Source organism: Eumetopias jubatus, unplaced genomic scaffold (assembly GCF_037043125.1).
Source record: "Eumetopias jubatus isolate StellerSeaLion01/CBP00866 unplaced genomic scaffold, mEumJub1_p1.0 scaffold_2, whole genome shotgun sequence".
Lineage (NCBI taxonomy): Eukaryota > Metazoa > Chordata > Mammalia > Carnivora > Otariidae > Eumetopias > Eumetopias jubatus.
In genome coordinates this window covers 34,248,260-34,262,319 of record NW_028274808.1, presented here as the reverse complement: position 1 = coordinate 34,262,319, position 14,060 = coordinate 34,248,260, and the positions used below count along the sequence as shown (strand labels likewise).

General features: G+C 42.2%; 1 long non-coding RNA gene across 2 annotated transcripts in view; it reads left to right on the top strand.

Annotated features, from left to right (window-relative positions):
- The window catches only part of LOC114203238 (uncharacterized), a 35,840-nt gene extending 25,416 nt beyond the window's left edge, over window positions 1–10,424 (top strand). For both annotated transcript variants that reach the window (XR_015767808.1, XR_015767809.1), the window contains exons 2-4: window positions 1,720–1,870; window positions 3,905–4,435; window positions 10,210–10,424. This is a non-coding gene — a long non-coding RNA (uncharacterized LOC114203238). The remainder of the gene's footprint in view (window positions 1–1,719; window positions 1,871–3,904; window positions 4,436–10,209) is intronic.
- The last annotated feature ends 3,636 nt before the right edge of the window (window positions 10,425–14,060 follow it).

Below are 14,060 nucleotides of genomic sequence, written 5' to 3'. Positions count from 1 at the left end.
GGAGGCCGTTTGCCAAACGTCTGCATCGTATCTGTCCCCTCCTGTCTCCCCAGGCGATGGTCTTGTTCATTTAAATACAGACATGCCCACGTTTGTTGAGGACCATGTATTTTTTTTTTCTTCTTTAAATAGAAATGCCATGTGTGTGATGTTTTCTTTGAAAAGGAAAGCCCAGGGATCGTCTGCATCAGGTTATGAAATGATCCCAGGGTCCATTCCTGGCTCTAAGCAAGTTGAGTATACATCACCTCGTTTAATTCAGCAATATCATCAATGTCAGTGCGTATCCACCGGCTGTTGGCTATTGGTCATCCGGACCTGACACAAACTCAATAAATACTCCATAACCCCTGACAGCCGCTAGCAGATTAGCCTGAAATGAGCGATTGCCCAGCCAACACCTGCTGAACCAAATCAGTCCCGTGACGGATGGGCCTGTACTGAGCTCTGACCACGAGTGAGATCAGTGAAAGAATGATTTTATACTTTAAGAAAAGAATTAGAGATGGTGGTGGCTGGAGTGATTGGAAAGCTTTCAGAGGGGGCCGTTTTTCTTCTCTTTCTTCCTCTTCCCCCGACAGATCCCCTGCTGCAGCTCCCCTCCCACACCTGAGTCCATTACGCTCCCCAAGCTCCTGAGCCCACGGAGGAAACAAAGTGGGGGAACTGGACACAGCCGAGGCCAGAGCTGGGAGCTGCTTTTGGGCACATGCGGAATGTCAGAGGGGCCACACTGAGGGGACCAAGAGCCACCTCAGGGCCATCTGGGGAGCGGCCATCGGATCGCTTGGTGTAGCGGGATGGCCATTCTGGGCTGGGCAGGGAGGAGGGCACTCACCACACCCGAAGGGGAAGCTGAGGCTAAGGATCCCAGGCGGGGCCCGGCCTGACTATAAACTGTTGGGCTTCCTCTTGCCTTGTAGCAACCATTAGTGGGGACTTTCAATCTTCAGAGGCCGCTCCCACTTGTATTGTCTAGATTCGAACAAACTAGGCTTGGTGAACAAACAAAAATGCAAACAAATCGTTTGAGTTCTTGTTCTTTTGCTTAATAGATGGGAGACTCGACATCTGAGTCAGCTGGACAATCTCGTGAGCCTCAGTCTTCTTATGTGTCAAATGACGATAATCCAATCTACCCCTTCTTCTGGTTTCTTTTTAGTTAAGCCAGTCTTTGGCACCCAGAACATTTGTACTGGTCTCCTGTAAATTATTATTTTTCTGATTGGATAACAATTTGGCTTTGTGACATCGGCCTGCACTGAGGGATGTTTTAAAAAACAGACCCATGAAGCTCCCTGCTGTGTGTTTACAGAAGGGTTGCTCTGAGGATGTTACTCACTAAATCACAGGACCCTTTCCACGTGGGCCTAGGGGAGGCATTTCTGTTTGGTTTCAGTTCCAGGAACTGTTATGTTTATCTTGAACAACTGTTTAGATTTTATGTTATGAACTCTGAATTGCGTAAATGATCCCATTTTCTTTTGTGTTGGGGATTAGAAAATGCGGAGCCAAATTAGTGGCCCGTCTCTCACTAGTGTGTTGAATTCCACAGTGTGTGTCACTGCTTTGATACTCATCTCATCCGCTACTCAAATATATTATATATATATATATATATATTTTTTTGCCTCAGTTCTCTTGTTTTAAATGTATTTTATTTTGTGGAATGATGTGGGGGTGTTTTCTAAGCTACCTCCTATTCTGTGTTGGTACTAGGCGGGGGTTTTAAGTAAATCAAGACACTGCCCGGGGCTGGGACAGCGCTCCTGGACTTCTTGCCCACTTGCTGGGACAGGTGAGGTGAGCACAAGGCTCTTCAGTGGTGGCCAGAATGCAAGCACGGCTCTCCGATTTTTGAGAAGGAAGGGTAAGTTTTTGCCCCCAAAGTCCCTGTTAACTAAGAGGCAACTCGTTCTGGTGAGGCCAGGAGCATGGACTAGTGGGCATCCTGCAGGCCAGCGCCAGGAGAGGGAGCCGCTGAGAGCCTCCCAACACCATTTCCTTCACGCCCCAGGGCCTGGCCGGTTAGGGTTGAGGCTGGCCCAGGTAAGAGAGAAGAGAAAGCCTTACAGAGGTGGTTCACCCTCCCTCCCTCTCTTGCTCGGGAGTTGCAGCAAGCCCACAAAGGGCCCCCCCGGCTGCTTCAGGCTAGGTCACCACTGGGAATGCAGGGCAGCATCACCCAAGCTTGCTTGCCCCCTGCCTAATGGTGTCTGTGATGCTGCTTAGCTGTCTGCTCATGCTTACAAACACGGCTGGTCTTAGTGAATCTTGGTGGGCAACCCCATGCCCCTTCTGCCTCCAAAGCTTCCAGAGTTTTCTGTTGTCCTCACAGGTCAGTACCTGCCCCTCAGTGCTCTCATTCCCTTTCCTTCATGGGTCACCAGGCCAGCGTTCCTTTCCGTCTTTACCTTCTTCTCTGTATCCGAACATTAAAAACAGCCTCTGGGCTTTATTTAGCTCAACAAAATCCATCTTAGCCTCAGCCCTTCTTGGAGATCCCTGACGGCATCTCTGCTGATTTTTGCTCCAGAGTAATTCAGTGGGCCGATGCACATTAGCATCATGGGGCAGGGGCTGGGGGAGCTTTGGAACACATACTCATGCCCCTGCCACCCCAGATCAACTGGAACCCCTTCTCGGGGGCAGGGGTTGGAGGTGGGGAGTGGCACTGGGCATCTGGAGCGTTCTTTGGGGGTTGAAGGCATAGGGGAGTGGTGCATGCAGGGGGCAAGCAGAGGTTTGATTAAACCCCTCAGACTTTGGAGAGATGCTTAGCTCATGAATGAAAGCTGAAGGCCCATTGATGGTCGATAGCTGTCAGCTACATCACATCCTGGCTCCGGGTGCCCTGTGGAGTGGGAGGCGGCAGATGGAAGGGACAGCAGAAGAGAAGGCGAGGAGAGGAGGAGCCATGTGTCTGGCAAGATCTCTCGGTGACACTCATTCCCAAGAGGGCTGGCACGTGCCGTGCCCCAGGTGTGCATTATGGGAGAGGGGCTCTACCCTGCGCTGCAGTGGGCACATAGCCATCCCCGCAGCGAGGCGGGCAGCGAGCTGGGTTTGGGAAGATGGGGACGTTTCAGAACACTGTGAGCCTCTGGAAAGGTTATGGGAGGCTGTTTTCCTTCCCCAGCCCCGTGACAGCAGCCTTTGCAGGTGGAGCACCGTCTCATTTATCTTGCACTGTCACGGGAGGACAGCGTTCCACTTAAGTGAATTTTCCTGAATTCCCAAGCTTGTTCTTTCTCAACCCCCAATTTAATTTACTTTAGGTATTCTGGATGGAAGCCTTTCTAAAATGTATTCTGCACCTTCTTATCTTTTGAGAAATGCAAGAGAGTTTAACCCCTTCTTGATGACCCTGCCTAATTTCTACGACCATCCAACACAAACACCGTTGTGCTCACTTCTAGCTTTGTCCATTCGCTCTGCCACCAACCTGTCAGCTGTCAATTCTCACTGCTATTATTGAGCTGTCTCTAATGTCTCCTTTCTTCCATAGGACATCTTATATATGCTACATCCAATGTGCAGGGACAGGGAAGCCAAATATCTGAGATTGTTAGACTTTCATGTTAAGCAAGAGTGAAGAGGCTTTGACTGAGTGCCCTAGTACTTCTAAACAATGCAGTCCACGAATTTGGGATAAGACTGTGCAGTAATTATTTTAGGTGTCCAGGCTTTCTCTGCTTGCACACATTGGAAGTTACTAGAAGTCAGACCTCAGGATAAGTGGGGGTGATGCTGTAGTGGGTTTGAAGAACAGTGTAAGTATTTTCCCCTGACTGTTCATTTTCAGGAATGTCATGTGTCTTATTCAACTATCCGGGTCCCTACACTGGATGTGTTATTGCCTTCACCTGCCAGATGACCTGTCACTAGGTTTTTTTGTCTGCAGGTTTCATGAGTCTGGACTTTGTCTGACAAAGGACCTTCCCATCTGGAAAGAAATGAAGATCAAAAGTCCCTTCAGGAATATGTCCAGGTCTTCAGGCTCAGAGAAAGGGCCCCAGTTTGAAGAGCTGTCAGACTCAGACAGATTCAGTGACATTTGGAAAGTAATTTGAATTACCAGAGGACCATGGATATTGGATGGTTGGCAAAAATATCTCCCCCACACCTGCTGTCAGCACCAATCAACCACTGGTCCAGCTTCCTCTAGAGAGGAGCATTGCCCTCACCTACATTTTGGTGTCTTATGGAGTTATATCATTTGGGTTGGCAGCCTGGGTGTGTTGCTGGCGAGAAATAATAGTCTGCAAATGGGATCATCCGCAGGGAAGATTCTGGGGTTTAGAAAGTTCTTCTCGGGTGTTCTGAGTTTTCCAGTAAGGATGGGGACTTGAGTACTTCCTCCATGATCACCACCATCATTGGGAGTCACCCATCACGGCCACATGGGGGCCGAACCCTCCAGCCATTCTACAAGGTGGGTGTCGTAAGTCCTGTTTTAAAGATCAGAAAGAGGCAGCTGGAAAGTGATGGAGCTGAGATTAGAACTTAGGTCTGCTGGTCAAACTCACAACGTTTGCTTCCTCTCTTGTCACTGGGCCTGGCTGCTCTTCTCTGTATCCTCAGTCTACTTAGAGGCCCTGGCCTCACACTCTTTTTGTGTGGTTGCCCATGGAGAGGGAATCAGGAGCTTGGTGGGATGATGGCAGGCCCCGGAAGGCAGAGATCAAGGCCAGGTGTTCGAGGGCACTGACATGGCCCTCCTACTCTGCAATCATTACTACTCATCTCCTCTGGGCCACCTGAAATCCCCAAAGTGGAGTTTGAATCCTTTAGCTTTAAGGTTTTTTTTTTCCCCCCCAAGATTCAAAGATATAAATAACTCTGGAAAGGTACAACTTTAAGCTGTTACCACTTATTTGCAACTTTAGAAAAATAAGTTTCATGTTTTTTCTGGAGAGGAGATTTTTCTTGGAAAGGGGGCACGTGGAAAGCATGAGCCATTATGGGTTCAGATTAACCCACTGAGAGGTGGAAAAGGACACAGGCGGCGGGCTGGAGGCACTAAGATCAAGTTCATCTCCTCGCAGCTTTATCAGGACTTGTTTGGGGGACAATGCTGAGGTTAGAGATCAGAAGCTACCCTGGAAAGTAGGTACTTGGTTCGTCCTACCAACAGCCCAGAAGACACCTGTGATGGGTGTAGGGTTGGGAGCCAAGCACTTCATTGGTGATTCAGAAGCTATAAACACTAATCATGACCATGTCATCTTGCATAGCCTCCTGTTCCCTGGACCGGTCACCATCTATTCAAAACTTAAAGAAATCTTCCAGTACTTAGCAGCCCTTGGCACAAAGTAATTTGTTTAATATTAAACATTCTGTCCCAGATACACATTCGCACGAGGGATGGGGGGGCGGATCCCATGTGTACTCCCCGCACCTGGGGCTGGTAGGAAGAAAGCACCCGAGGATGACACACGTCCATGTTGGAAGATAGAGTCACCTGCCCCCGTTGAGAGAGCTAAGCGGGCTTCTCTGGCATGCCTCAAGCTCCACATGAAGAAACACCATCTATTTCTGCCTGGTAGATAAGAGGAAATGGAATGACTTCCAGGCCTCAGGAAATGGTGTTGTCTGAAGATCATATGTGCTCTGCTTCACCACCAGGCCGTGCCTTGGCCCAGCACCCAAATTCCTCCTGCTGACTTTTCAGCCTTCATACCCGATCAGTCCTCCACCCACCTTTCCTACCTCATCTGCACCTCACTGGCCCCGGACGCCTCCTTCCTAGTCACACTAGGCTCCTGATTACCGTGGAACACACACTACGCATTTGCCTCTCTTCCTCTTTGCCAAACCAGTCCCCGCTGCCTGAAAAGGTCTTTGTTGAGACCCTTTGTTTGAGTCCTGACCCGATGATGGAGTTTGTTTTCTGAAATCATGTAGCCCTCGCAGTCAGTACTGGTCACCTAGTCCTTGATAATTTGCTCCCTTGGTTTGATTATTTTGTGGGCAAGATGCATATCTTCAGTGTCTTATCTGAAGGACTTAGCATGGTGCTGGCCCCCAGAAATTGCACAATAATGATATGATGATAGCAGTGTTTCCAAGTCAGTAGCTCCTTAGTATTCTAGGTGTTATTCACATGTGCCTTGTGAAACACGAGTTTTCTGGTCAAATATGTTTGGCAAGTGCTAAGTTAGATATGTTTCCTTTCTGCAGAACTTCTCAGAATCTGTATAATATGCAGAATTTCCTACTTATTTACTTGACTGTGGGGCCCTTCCTATGGACCTATTAACCTCTGTATACACTATCAGCATTGTGTTGGAAATCAGCTTGCACCAGCTTGCAAGAACCAGCTGTTGAATTTCCAGGAATTTTTCAAGCCAGTAGATGTCATATCGGTACTTTGAAATTGGCTCATAGTGGGGATATTTACACCACGGAAATTACTAAATGCTACAAATCAAGGCTCTTTACCCCCAGGGAGCCAGTCATTAAACATTTATCAGCACACTATGAACACGAGTCCTGCAGAGAACAACTTGGGAAATGCTGGATTATAGGGACCCAGAAGAGAGGGTAGTGGCAGGGGGAGAGAAAAAGAGAAAGGAGCAATTAATCTGGCAGCCAAAAGGTTATAGGATCCTTCTAAGAACTCTCCTAGGGGAGCGGCACACAGCATTGCTGGTGGGCCACAGAGGTGATAATGAAGATGATCTGATCTAACAAATGTGTGCGTCTCGCTCCAACTTAATTTGTTCCTTACTGCCTTACAGAGCTTGTTGCCAATTAACCAATTATTAGCTAATTTAATTTCCTCATCAGGGTTGCAGCAGAAGGTTTTCTGATTTGAGTGTGAGGCATGCCAGGGCAGGTGCAAGCATGCTTCTGTGTCTCATAGTGACAGGTTGGCCTGCCTGGGCCCATGCATCTTTGGGGAGACAGAAGCTAGGCTGTTCGTTCCAAATATGCCACCATCTGGCTGAATGACCCTGGCCATGTCCTTATCCTCTCTGGGCTGAGTTCTTCAGCTGCAAAATGAGGGGTTGAACCTGGCGACATTTTAGGGCCCTGTCTGTATTAGGGCTCTGAGTGACTTTCTCTGTTACTTTCTCTGTTACTCTTACAGCCATTGTCCCAAGGGAAACAGACCAGTCCCCAGCCTGATTTTCTGAGACATCAGCTTCCACAGGGCCCACACGCAGCTCAGACACAGTAACCTGTGGCCTTGGGAAGCCGAGTTTCTCCTGCAGGCAGGTGCCCTGGCCCAGTCCTGCCTGTTTGTCCTTTGGCAACTGAGAGAACCCACCCTTAGGCTTTGATTTCTTACTTCAGAAACAGAGAATACCCGTCCTCTCTTAACTGCAAGTGAGACCTTCTTTAAGTAACCCTACCAGATTCAAAACAAACCAGATTGGGAACTGATTATCTACTTTACAAATGGATCATTCATTCTGGAAAATGATTCTTGAAAAAGACATTTTCCTTAGTGAAATTAAAATACAAGGCAATTCGGAATTCACTGCTGAGTGCTCCTCCTTTATGATTACCCACCTGATAGTTGCCAGTGGGAGTCCACCTTCTTTCCCTTCTGACTGTTCTCCTCCAGGTTCATTACCGCTCCCTCGCGCCTGTTAGATCTCCTGACTGGTCTCTCCTCAGCCAGCCCTCACATCCAGTTCACCTTACGCAGGGCCTTACGTTATGTATACATTGATATTTAGGAATGCCCAAATCACAGCCCACCGCCCCCCCCATGCCTTTATTACTCTACCTACACTTGGACCCTCTCTAGATCCCAATCTGAGGGTTGAGAAAAGTTCTAGATCAAAAGCTTGGACTGTTCAACATTGGGTTCTGGTAGTATAGTAGAAAGAATTGCAAAAGCGTCAGAAGTGGTCATCGGTGAGTTCAAGGGCTGGGCTAGAGGAGGGCACCCTACCTGGTGTTCGGCTGCACACAAGTATGCAAAGGTAGAGAATGCTACCTTACTGAGAATAATTCTGTAAAGCCAAAATTCTTTTTCATAGAAAAAAATCACACCCTCGTAAACCCCTTTGGGACCCAGATTCTCTTAAAGCATGGGCACTGCAAGTATCCCTTTGTCCTTCTCAATTCACAGATGCCCTGTGTTGTCTTGGTAGGTACTCATAAGAGTTTTACTGAGATGTAATTCGCATACTATATATAATGTACCCATTTAAAGTGTACGCAATAGTTTTCAATGTATTTAAAAGTTGTAAAACCATCACAACAATTTTAGGACACTTTCATCACCTCCAAAAGAAATCTAAAACCCATTAACAGTCACTTCCAGTTCTATCCTCCTTACCCCACCAGCCCTTGGCAGCCAACCAGTCTATTTTCCTTCTCTGTAGAGTTGCCTATTCTGATGTATCATAGAATCATATGTGGTCATTCATTACTGACTTCTTTTGCTTAGCCTAATATAGCCAAGGTTATAGAATGGATCAGTGCTTAATTTCTTTTTATTGCTGAATAATGCTCCATTATATGGATATATCACCTTTTTTTTTTTAAAAAAAAGATTTTATTTATTTATTTAATTGACACAGAGAGAGAGACAGCGAGAGAGGGAACACAAGCAGGGGGGAGTGCGAGAGGGAGAAACAGGCTTCCCGCTGAGCAGGGAGCTGATGCAGGGCTTGATCCCAGGACCCTGGAATCATGACCTGAGCTGAAGGCAGTCACTTAACCAACTGAGCCACCCAGGCGTCCCGATATATCACTTTTTAAATCTACTCATCAGTTGATGGGCATTTGGGTTGCTTCAGTTTTGGGCTATTATGAATAATGCTGCTGTCAACTTCATGTACAAGTCTTTTTGTAGATATTTGCAGTTTCTCCTAGGTATATACCTAAGAGTAGAATTGCTCGGTTATATACTAACTATGTTTAATGTTTCCAAGAAGTACCAAACCCTTTTCCATAATGCTGCCTCTTTTGCATTCTTACTAGTAACCTCTGAGGGTTCCAATTTCTCCCCATGTTCACCAACACTTGTTATTATCTGCCTTTTTTTTTTTTTTAAAGATTTTATTTATTTATTTGAGGAACAGAGAATGAGAGACAGACAGCACGAGAGGGAAGAGGGTCAGAGGGAGAAGCAGACTCCCCGCTGATCAGGGATCCCGATGCGGGACTCGATCCCGGGACTCCAGGACCATGACCTGAGCCGAAGGCAGTTGCTTAACCAACTGAGCCACCCAGGCGCCCATTATCTGCCTTTTGATTATAGCCATCCTAGTGGTGTGAGGTGGTATCTCATTGTATCTCATTGTGTTCCTAATGACTAATGACGTTGAGTATCTTTTTGTGTGCTTATTGGTCATTTGTTTATCTTCTTTTGATGGATGTTTATTCAAATGCTTTACTCATTTTAAAACTGGATTTTTTTGTCTTTTTAATTTTGAGTGGTAAGAGGCTACAAATCTCTTATCAGATACATGATTTGTGAATATTTACTTTTCCTATGTGAGTTCTTTTTCACTTTCTTGATGGTAACATTTGTAGCACAAAAATTTTTTTTTATTGCTTGAACTTTGGTGTCATATCTGAGAAATCAATGCCTAATTCAAGGGCATGAAGATTGACTCCTGTGTTTTCTTTTCAAAGTTTTATAGTTTCAGCTCCCACATTAAAGTCTATAATTTGTTTTGAGTTAATTTTTGTATATCATGAGAGGTAGGGTTCCAACTTCACTCTTTTGGATATACACAACCAGTTGTCCTGGCATCAAATAGGACAGTTGAAAACACTATTCTTTCTCCATTGAAATACCTTGACACCCTTGTTGAAAATCAATTGACCGTACATGTAAGGGCTTATTTCTAGATTTTCAATTCCTAGGCCATTTATCTGTATGTCTGTCCTTACGCTTGTATAGCATTATCTGTATAATGCTATAAACTTGTATACAAGTTTAGCTATGTAGTAAGTTTTGAAATCAAGAAGTTCCAGTCCTTCAACTTCATTCTTCGTTTTCAAGATTGTTTTGGCTATTTTATGTCTCTTGGAATATCATGTGAATTTTAGGATCAACTTGTTGATTTCTGCCCAAAGATAAGTTGAGATTTTCAGAGAGATAATGTTGAAACTGTAGATCAATTCAGAGAATAATTTCATTTTAATAATATTAGCCTTCCACTCTGTGAAAATGGAATGTCTTTCCATTTACTTAGACCTTTAATTTATTTAAAAAGTGCTTTTTTCTTTGGAAAGAGCCAAGATGTCCATCAACAGATGAATGAATAAAGAAGATGTGGTATATATACACAATGGAATATTATGCAGCCATCAAAAGGAATGAGATCTTGCCATTTGCAACGACGTGGATGGAACTGGAGGGTGTTATGCTGAGTGAAATAAGTCAATCAGAGAAAGACATGTGTCATATGACCTCACTGACATGAGGAATTCTTAATCTCAGGAAACAAACTGAGGGTTGCTGGAGTGGTGGGGGGTGGGAGGGATGGGGTAGCTGGGTGATAGACGTTGGGGAGGGTATGCGCTATGGTGAGCGCTGTGAAGTGTGCAAGACTGTTGAATCACAGATCTGTATACAATATATGTTAAGAAAAAAAAGAAGAAGATAGCATGAGGGGAAGAATGAAGGGGGGTAAATTGGAGGGGGAGATGAACCATGAGAGATGATGGACTCTGAAAAGGGGAGGGGGTTGGGAGGATGGGTTAGCCTGGTGATGGGTATTAAAGAGCGCACGTTCTGCGTAGAGCACTGCACAAACAATGAATCATGGAACAGTACTTCAAAAACTAATAATGTAATGTATGGTGATTAACATAACAATAAAAAATTTAAAGAAAAAAGTGCTTTGTAATTTTTAGTATGCAAGTCTTGAGGTTCTGTTAAATTCATTCCCAGGTATTTTATTCTTTTTGTTGCTACTCTAGATGAAATTGTTTCCTTAATTTCGTTCTCATGTTGTTCATTGTTAGCGTATAGAAGTATGATTTTTATATATGATCTTATTTTTGTAATCTTGCTGAATTTATTTATTCTAATAATTTTTCATTGAATTCTATGGAATTTTCTCTATATAAGATCATGTCATCTGCATTAGAAATAATTTTATTTCTTCCTTTCCAATCTGAATTACTTTTATTTCATTTTCTTGCTAATTGCCCTGGCTGAGACCTCCAGTACAATGTTGAGTAGAAGTGGCAAAAGCTGACATGTTTATCTTGTTTCTGTTTTTAGGGGGAAAGTATTTGGTATTTTGCTATCACGTGTGATAGTAGCTGTGGGTTTTTTGTAGGTGCCTTTTAATGAGGTTAAGAAAGTTCCCTGTTGGTCCTAGTTTGTTGAGTACTTTTTAAATCATGAAATGGTGTCGGATTTTGTCAAATGCTTTTTCTCTGCCTATTGTAATGCTTGTGTGGTTTTGTTTTTTATTCTATTAATATGGTACATTACATTGATTAATTTTTGGGTGTTAAACCAACCTTTCATTCCTGAAATAAATGGCATGGACCATAGTGTATAATCCTTGTTATGTTGCTGGATTTTGTTGAGGATTTTTGTATCTGTATTCATAGGCAATACTGGCCAACAATTTTCTTGTGGTCTTTGGTTTTGGTAGAAGGGTAGTGTGGGTCTCCTAAAGTGAGTTGGGAAGTATTCTCTTCTGTTTTGGGGAAGAATTTGTGAATAGTTGATATCAATTCTTTAAATATTTCATAGAACTCACCAGCGAAGCAACAACATCTGGGATTTTCATCGTGAGAAGTTTTACAACTATTAATTCAATTACTTTTTGTACCTCTATTCAGCTTTTCTATTTTTTCTTCAGTTAGTTTCAATAGTTTGTGTTTTTGTAGGATTTTGTCCATTTCATCTAAATTACCTAATTTGTTGGCACACTGTTGCTCATAGTATTCCCTTATAATTCTCTTATTTTTGTCAGGTCAGTATTGATGTCCCCTCTTTTAGTCATGATTTTTACTAATTCTAGCATCTTTTTTTTTTTTTAATCAGTCTAGCTAGAGGTTTGTTGATTTTGTTGATTTTTTCAAAGAATCAGTTCTTGGTTTCCTAACTTTCTCAATTGTTTTCTATTCTTTATTTTATTTATTTCCATTCTAATCTTAAATTTTTTTCCATCTTCTGTTTATATTTAGTTTAATTTTTTCTTATTTTTTAATTTGTTGAGTTGCAAGTTTTGTTATCGATCTTTCTTTTTATTTTTAATTAGGTATTTACAAGTAAAAATTATCTTCTAAACATTGCTTTAGCAGCATTCAGTACATTTTAGTGTGTTTTTGTTTCTGTTTTTTATTTATTTCAAGGTATATTTTCTAATTTCCTTTGTGATTTCTTTTTTAACCCATTAGTTATTTACAAATGTGTTGTTTAATTCTGCATATTTCCTTCTGTTATTGATTTCTAATTTAATCCCATTATTGTCAGAGAATATGCTTTGTATGATTTCAATCCTTTTTATCTTTATTAGGGCTTATTTCAAACCCATTTTGCTAATTTCTCTTTTTTATTGCTTAATTCATTCAATGTAATCACTGATGAGGTTGGACTTATGACTGCCATTTTGCTATTGTTTACCATCTGCCTTATGCTTTTGTTCCTCTAGGACTCCTTCTTCATGTGAAATAGATATTTTCTAACATACTATTTTCGTTTATTTGTTATCTTATTTACTATATTTTTTGATTTTTTTTTGTAGTTGTTTGAGGGATTACAATTAGCATCAAAACTTCCAATAATCTAGTTTGAGTTAATACAAACTTACTTTCAATATTATACAGAAACTTTGCTCCAAAATTGTTCTGCTCCACTCCTTGTCTCCTACTTTGTGCTATTATTGTCATATAAATTAAATCTTTATACATTATCAGCTCATCAACACAGTTTTATAATTATTGCTTTATGTAGTTAGTTGTCTTTTAAATTAGATAGGAAGACTAAAGTATTACAAAAGATACATTTACACTGTCTTTCATTTTTGCCTATGTAGTTACCTTTACCAGTGCCATTTATTTCTTCGTGTGGACTAAAATTATGATCTAATGTCCTTCCCTGTAGCCTGAAGGAGTCCCTTTAGTAATTCCTGTAGGGCTTGTGCGCTAATAACTGATTTTCCCAGTTTTTATCTATGGAGGTCTTAATTTCTCCATTGATTTTAAGTAATAGTTTTGCTAGAAATAGAATTCTTGGTTGACAGCTTTCTTTCAACACTTTAAATATGTCTTCCCATTGCCTTTTGGCCTTTATGATATACAATGAGAAGTCAACCATTAATATTATTGAGGATCCTTTGTATTTAATGAGTCATTTTTCTCTGGGTGATTTCCTGATTCTCTTTTTGTCTTTGGCTAACAGCAGTTTGCCTATGATGTGTCTAGATGTGTATCTCTTTGAGTTTATACTATATGGAGTTCATTGAGATTCTCAAATATGTATTTTGTTTTGCATCAGATTTGTGAAGTATTCAGCTTTATTACATCAAACTTTTTTTGTCCCCTTCTTTTTCTTCTCTCCTCCTGAGATTCCCATTATGTGTATACTGGTATCCTTTGTGGTGTCTCACAGGACTTGGAGGCACTGTTCATTTTGTTCTCCCATCCTCTTTTCTTTCTATTTCTCAGATTGAATAGTTTCATTTCACCTATCTTTAAGACTGTTGTGTCCCCTTTCTCTCAGTTCAGATCAGCTTTTGAGCTCTTTTAGTGAATTTTCATTTCAGTTATTATTCCTTTCAATTACAGAATCTTTCCTTCCTTCTTTCCTTCCTTCCTTCCTTCTCTCCTCCTCCTCCTTTTTCTTTCTCCTTCTTCTCCTTTTTGTTTTTTTAATCTCTTTTTGATGTTCCTTATTTCATGAGGCATTGTTGTCAAGCTTTAATTCTTTAGATGGTTTCCTTTAGTCTTTTGAGTATATATATATAAAAGCTGAAATATTTAAAATATTTGTCTGCTAAATCCAACATCTGAGTGTCTTCCTCATCCCCCTCATCAGGGAAGTTTCAAATGACTATTTTTTTTTTTTTATTAACCTGTCTGGAGGTCATGCTTTCCTGTTTATTTGCATGTTTTATAAT